Source organism: Erinaceus europaeus, chromosome 13 (assembly GCF_950295315.1).
Source record: "Erinaceus europaeus chromosome 13, mEriEur2.1, whole genome shotgun sequence".
Taxonomy (NCBI): Eukaryota; Metazoa; Chordata; class Mammalia; order Eulipotyphla; family Erinaceidae; genus Erinaceus; species Erinaceus europaeus.
In genome coordinates, this window is record NC_080174.1 from 38,544,113 (window position 1) to 38,549,678 (window position 5,566).

Sequence of the window (5,566 nt, forward strand, 5' to 3'; positions counted from 1 at the left end):
GGTTTTTCTCCGTTCTGTCTGTCATCTCCATTTTGCTCCCTCTCAAAGTGAAAAAATTGGGCCACAGGAACCACTTTGCAGTGGTATTGCAAATGTTAGAGTACCTGCATGCTGGGATAGCCTAAGGGTACTTCTTCCTGAGCTAGTGCTCTCTGGGTTGGAGAGAACTCAACTGGGGCCGATCCAGGCTGCTGCGTGGGAGAGGGATCAGGAACTCGTGCCACACTAACTTCGCAGGAGATACACTCTGGAACTCTTGGAACCAGAAAGCAATTTCCAAGTGTCTTTAATCAGAAGAGCAGCTGTTTTTATACTCTCCAAGTAGGGTGGAAACAGGATGTGATATAGAGAGGGTGGAGAGAAAAGTGACTGGTGAAAATCAGAGTGTGACAAGGAGGGGGCGGAGCAGGTGAGAATCCTGTCACTGAACCACCAATGCCCTGGAGGGAGTGCTTTATGTAAATGTAAAAGTGATTTATGTAAATAGACAAAAGCTTTGAATGGGATTAAATCTATCCCTATATAGGCATATGGTTAAGCAGAAGCCAGGGGGAGCTGGCATACTATCCAACACCTGCACTGTTTTACAAAAAAGAAGATGGGTGTGGTCCGGGAGGTGGTGCAGTGGATAAAGTGTTGAACTCTCAAGCATGAGGTCCTGAGTTCAATCCCTGGCAGCATATGTGCCAGAGTGATGTCTGTTTTTTTTCCCCCTCTCCTCCTATCCCTCATTAATAAATACAATATTAAAAAAATAAATCTTTGAAAAAAAAAGAAGATGGGTCTTGGGAGTGGCACATCTGGTTGAGTACACATGTTAACATGTCTAAGGACCAAGCTTCAAGCCCTTGGTCTCTACCTGCAAGGGAGAAGCTTCCTGAGTTTGTGAAGCAGCTCCACAAGTGTCTCTCTCACGTTTCTTTTTAAAAATTAAAAAAAATTTATTCCCTTGTATTGCCCAGTTGTTTTATTGTTGTAGTTATTATTGTTGTTTGATAGGACAGAGAGAAATGGAGAGAGGAGGGGAAGACAGAAAGGGGGAGAGAAAGATAGACACCTGCAGACCTGCTTCACCGCTTGTGAAGCGACTCCCCTGCAGGTGGGGAGCCGGAGCTCGAACCAGGATCCTAACACCAGTCCTTGCACTTAACCCGCTGCACTACCACCAGACTCCCCTCTCTCACATTTCTATCTTTACCTACCTTCCTTCTTGATTTCTCTGTCTCTATACAATAATTAATTAATTAAAAAAGAAGACAAAAGCACATGAGGCAGACAAATTGAATGCTCAGGGCAGTGCTTTTCAGAATGCAAGTGGTGCCCCTCATTAATCTGTTGCATTATCATTTTAGTGGGTACCAACTTTGTGTGTGAAAATAGAATAGGCAGTTTTAGAGCCTATTGTCCTGGGGACTAATGGTTTACAGTTGACAGTAAAATATAATAGTTTGTACATGGGTAACATTTCTCAGTTTTCCACATAACAATTCAATCCCCACTAGGTCCTCCTCTGTTCACTTTTGTTTGTTATGCATGGCAATCAGGGTTGCAGTGTAAAATAAGTTTCTTTTTTCTTTTTTTTATTATTGGATAGAAACAGGGAGATATTAAGAGGGGAGAGGGAGGTTAAGAAGGAAAGAGACAGAGAGACACTTGCAGTACTACCTCACCACTCGTGAAGCTTTCCCTCTGCAGTTGGGGACCAGGGGATTGAACCTGGGTCCTTGGGCATTGTAGTGTATGCACTTAACCAGGTGTACTACCACCTGGCCCCTAAAATAAGTTTATTAAGTCTCAATTAGGAATGTTTGCAAAATCACAACCCTTAATTAATTTTTATTGTTAATATTGGTTTATAATATTAGATAAAACATTAGAAGTAGTTTCTCTGTCTCTCCCACATGTACTTGTTCAACCCACTGCACCCACAACCAAAGTTCTTGTACTATCACATCACTTTCAACCCCATTATCTAGCCCTCCAGTTCTTCCCTGCCCCAACTTGTGACTACCAACTATTAGGGGGCACAAGCTCACTAGAGAGGACATATGCCTTGCTATGCATGTGGCTATGCACATGTTCAAACCCCAGCACCACATGGAAAATGTTGTGACATGGGGGAAGTTTCTTCTCTCTGAATGTCTATACCTGAATGAGAGAGCAGTATGACTAATGTCAGTGTTAAAAGACTTGTTTGGTGGCTGGGGAAGTATCTCAAGTGGTGGGCTCAGAACTTGCATACCTGAGACTCCGTGTTTAACACCCAGCACTATGTGTTGGAATGGTGCTCTGGCTTCTCCTTGTCTTTATCTTATATTAAGTAAAAACAAAACGAAACGAAACAAACTTATTTAGCCTCCATAGTTATCATTGGGGCTTGGTGACTGTACTATGAATCCACTGCTCCTGAAGGCCTCCTGAAGGCCATTTTCCCCCTTTTGTTGCCCTTGTTGTTTATTGTTGTTATTATTGCTGTCGTTGTTGTTGGATAGGACAGAGAGGGGGAGAGAAAGGTAGACAGGTGAAGACCTGCCTCACTGCTTGTGAAGCGACCCTCTTGCGGGTGGGGAGCCAGGGGCTGGAACCAAGATCCTTTTGGTGGGTCAGTGCACCTCACTCTGTAAGCACTTAACCCCGGTGTGCTACCGCCCCGCCCCCAACTATTTTTGCCTTCAGGGTTATTGCTGGGGCTCAGTGCCTGCATCATGAATCCACTGCTCCTGGCGGCTATTTTTTTCCTCTTTTGTTGCCCTTGTTGTTTTATCATTGTTGTGGTTATTATTGTTTTTGTTATTGCTGTCATTGTTGGATAGGGCAGAGAGAAATCGAGAGGAGGGGAAGACAGAGGGGAGAGAAAGATAGACACCTGCAGACCTGTTTCACTGCTTGTGAAGCCATCCCCCTGCAGGTGGGGGTGGGGGGCCTAGGGCTCAGACCGTGATCCTTGTGCCAGTCCTTGAGCTTTGTAACATGTGCACTCAACCTGCTGCGCATTTTAATTAGCCTCCAGGGTTATCACTGGGGCTGGCTACCCCGCCAGGAATCCACTGCTCCTGGTGGCCATCGTTTATCCATTGTTGTTGCTGCTATTATTGTTGTTGTAGTTGCTGTTGCTGTTTGTTGGCTAGTAGAGAGAAATTGAGAGAAGAGAGGAAGACAGAGAGGAGAGAAAGACAGACAGCTTTTGGAGTGATCCCCCTTGCAAGTGGGGAGCCCGGGGCTCTAACCAGGATCCTTGCGCTGGTCCTTGCGCTTTGCACTGTGTGTGCTTAACCCAGTAAGCTTAAACTTTTATTTTTAAAAAATATTCCCTTTTGTTGTCCTTGTTTTATTGTAGTTATTATAGTTGTTATTGATGTCATCGTTGTTGGATAGGACAGAGAGAGAAATGGAGAGAGGAGGGGAAGACAGAGGGGAAGAGAAAGATAGACACCTACAGACCTGCTTCACTGCCTGTTAAGTGACTCCCCTGCAGGTGGGGAGCCGCAGGTTCTAACCGGGATCCTTATGCTGGTCCTTGAACTTTGCACCACGTGCGTGTGCTTAACCCACTGCACTACTGCCCAACTCCTGAGCTTAAACTTTTTAAAGACAATAAATCAAAGTCAGAATCTCATGCTTTAGAGTCTAACACTTTATCCACTATACTATCGTTTGGACCACTTTTGTTTGTTGCTGGGGTTTCATACACTATTCTACCGCTCCTGGTGGACACTTTCATCTTTTTTTTTTTTTCTTGAAGTTGAGAGGCAAAAAGGGATACACCACCATACTCTTCCACCTCTCATGAAGCATCTCTTTTGCATAGTGTCCCACGTGGTGTGTGAAAGATTGAACTCAGGTTTTTGTGCCTGGCAAAATGTGTGTTCTACTGCGAAGCTATCTTCCTGTCCCGGCACTAGACCTTTAAATTTTCCAGAAGTAACTTTAGGAAAAGGAGCTTGCAATACTATGTGAAAGTGTGACAACAAGTACTGACTGATCTCTCTCTGTGAAAGACAGCAGCAACCAGTGATCAGAGAACACCGCCCCACATATTTGTAGGATTATTATTTTTTGCCGACCTTAGCTTACACAAGCTTTATCTACATTGATACAGGTGGCTTGATACGTGGCAAGTCATCTGGAAGTAATAAGCCTTTTGTAGGTTTTATACTTCCAAAATAGTTATTGGGCAGATTCTGTCAGTGTAATTATTTTCTAGTGTTGAGACAGATTCCTGGAGATTCTCCCTGCCATCTTCTCAGAATTCTCTAAAGACTATTTTTAGTTACATCTCAAAGTTTTAATACGTTTTAATCTCACGCTAAGTATTTTCTAGTTCTCTGTATTAATACATTTTTAGAAGTGTTTTAAAATTTCCAAACATTTTTTCTCTGTATAAATTCCTTTGTGTTGCAGACATATTATAGAATCTGTATAACTGCTTCTTTGGTATTTACACTTGTAAATGTTCTATATGTGCTTGAGAAAAATATTCCTTAGTTGTTGGGTAAAAAATTTTAAACACATTGAAAAAAAAAAAAAGGAAACTAGTTTAGACCTGCAGCAATTAAAATAGTTGGATGATTGTCAATTCAAAAGAGTGGTACTAGGAGTAAGAAGCATAAAATCAAAGAAATTACTTTTTTTTTTTTTACTTGGGTTTGGTGCCTGCACTGTGAATACACTGTTCCTGTTGGTCTCTCCCCACCCCTCATTTGTATTGGCTAGAATAGAGAGAAATTTGAGAGAAGAGGGTTAAAGAAAGACACCTGCAGACCTGCTTCACCGATTGTGAAACAACCTCCTCTGTAATTGGAGAGACTGGGGCTCAAACTGGTATCCTTGGTGGGTCCTTGTGCTTTGTGCTATGTGTGATTAACCTGGTGCACCACTGCCCCAAACCCAGGAATTACATTATTTTTTATTACTTATTTATTTTTTTAAGTTTTTTTTTTTATTATTTATGAGAAAGATAGGAGGAGAGAGAAAGAACCAGACATCACTCTAGCACATGTGCTGCTGGGGATCAAACTCAGGACCTCAAGCTGGAGAGTCCAAAGCTTTACCACTGTGCCACCTCCCGGACCACAAGGAATTACATTCTTTATTCTTCTTAAGAAGACTTAGCTGGGCAGTTGGCAGAGTAAATAAATTGTTGGACCCTCAAGAAGGCCAGAGTGATGCTCTGGTTCTCTCACTCTCTCTTTTTCTCATTAATAAGTAAAATTAAAAATTCTTTCAATTAAGAGATTTGGCAGACATTTTTTTTAAAGAGAAACATAAAAGCTGAAAGTAGGCACAAAGCGCAAGGACTGGCAGAAGGATCCCAGTTCGAGCCCCTGGCTCCCCACCCGTAGGGGAGTCACTTCACAGGCGGTGAAGCAGGTCTGCAGGTATCTTTCTCTCCCCGTCTGTCTTCCCCTTCTCTCTGTCTTTCTGTCCTATCCAACAACAATGACATCAATAACTACAATAAAACAACAAGGGCAACAAAAGAGAATAAATAAATATTTAAAAAAAACTGTAAGCAGTTCATACAGAAATTAGGAGAAAAAATTACAACATACTTCTTTGGTAGAAA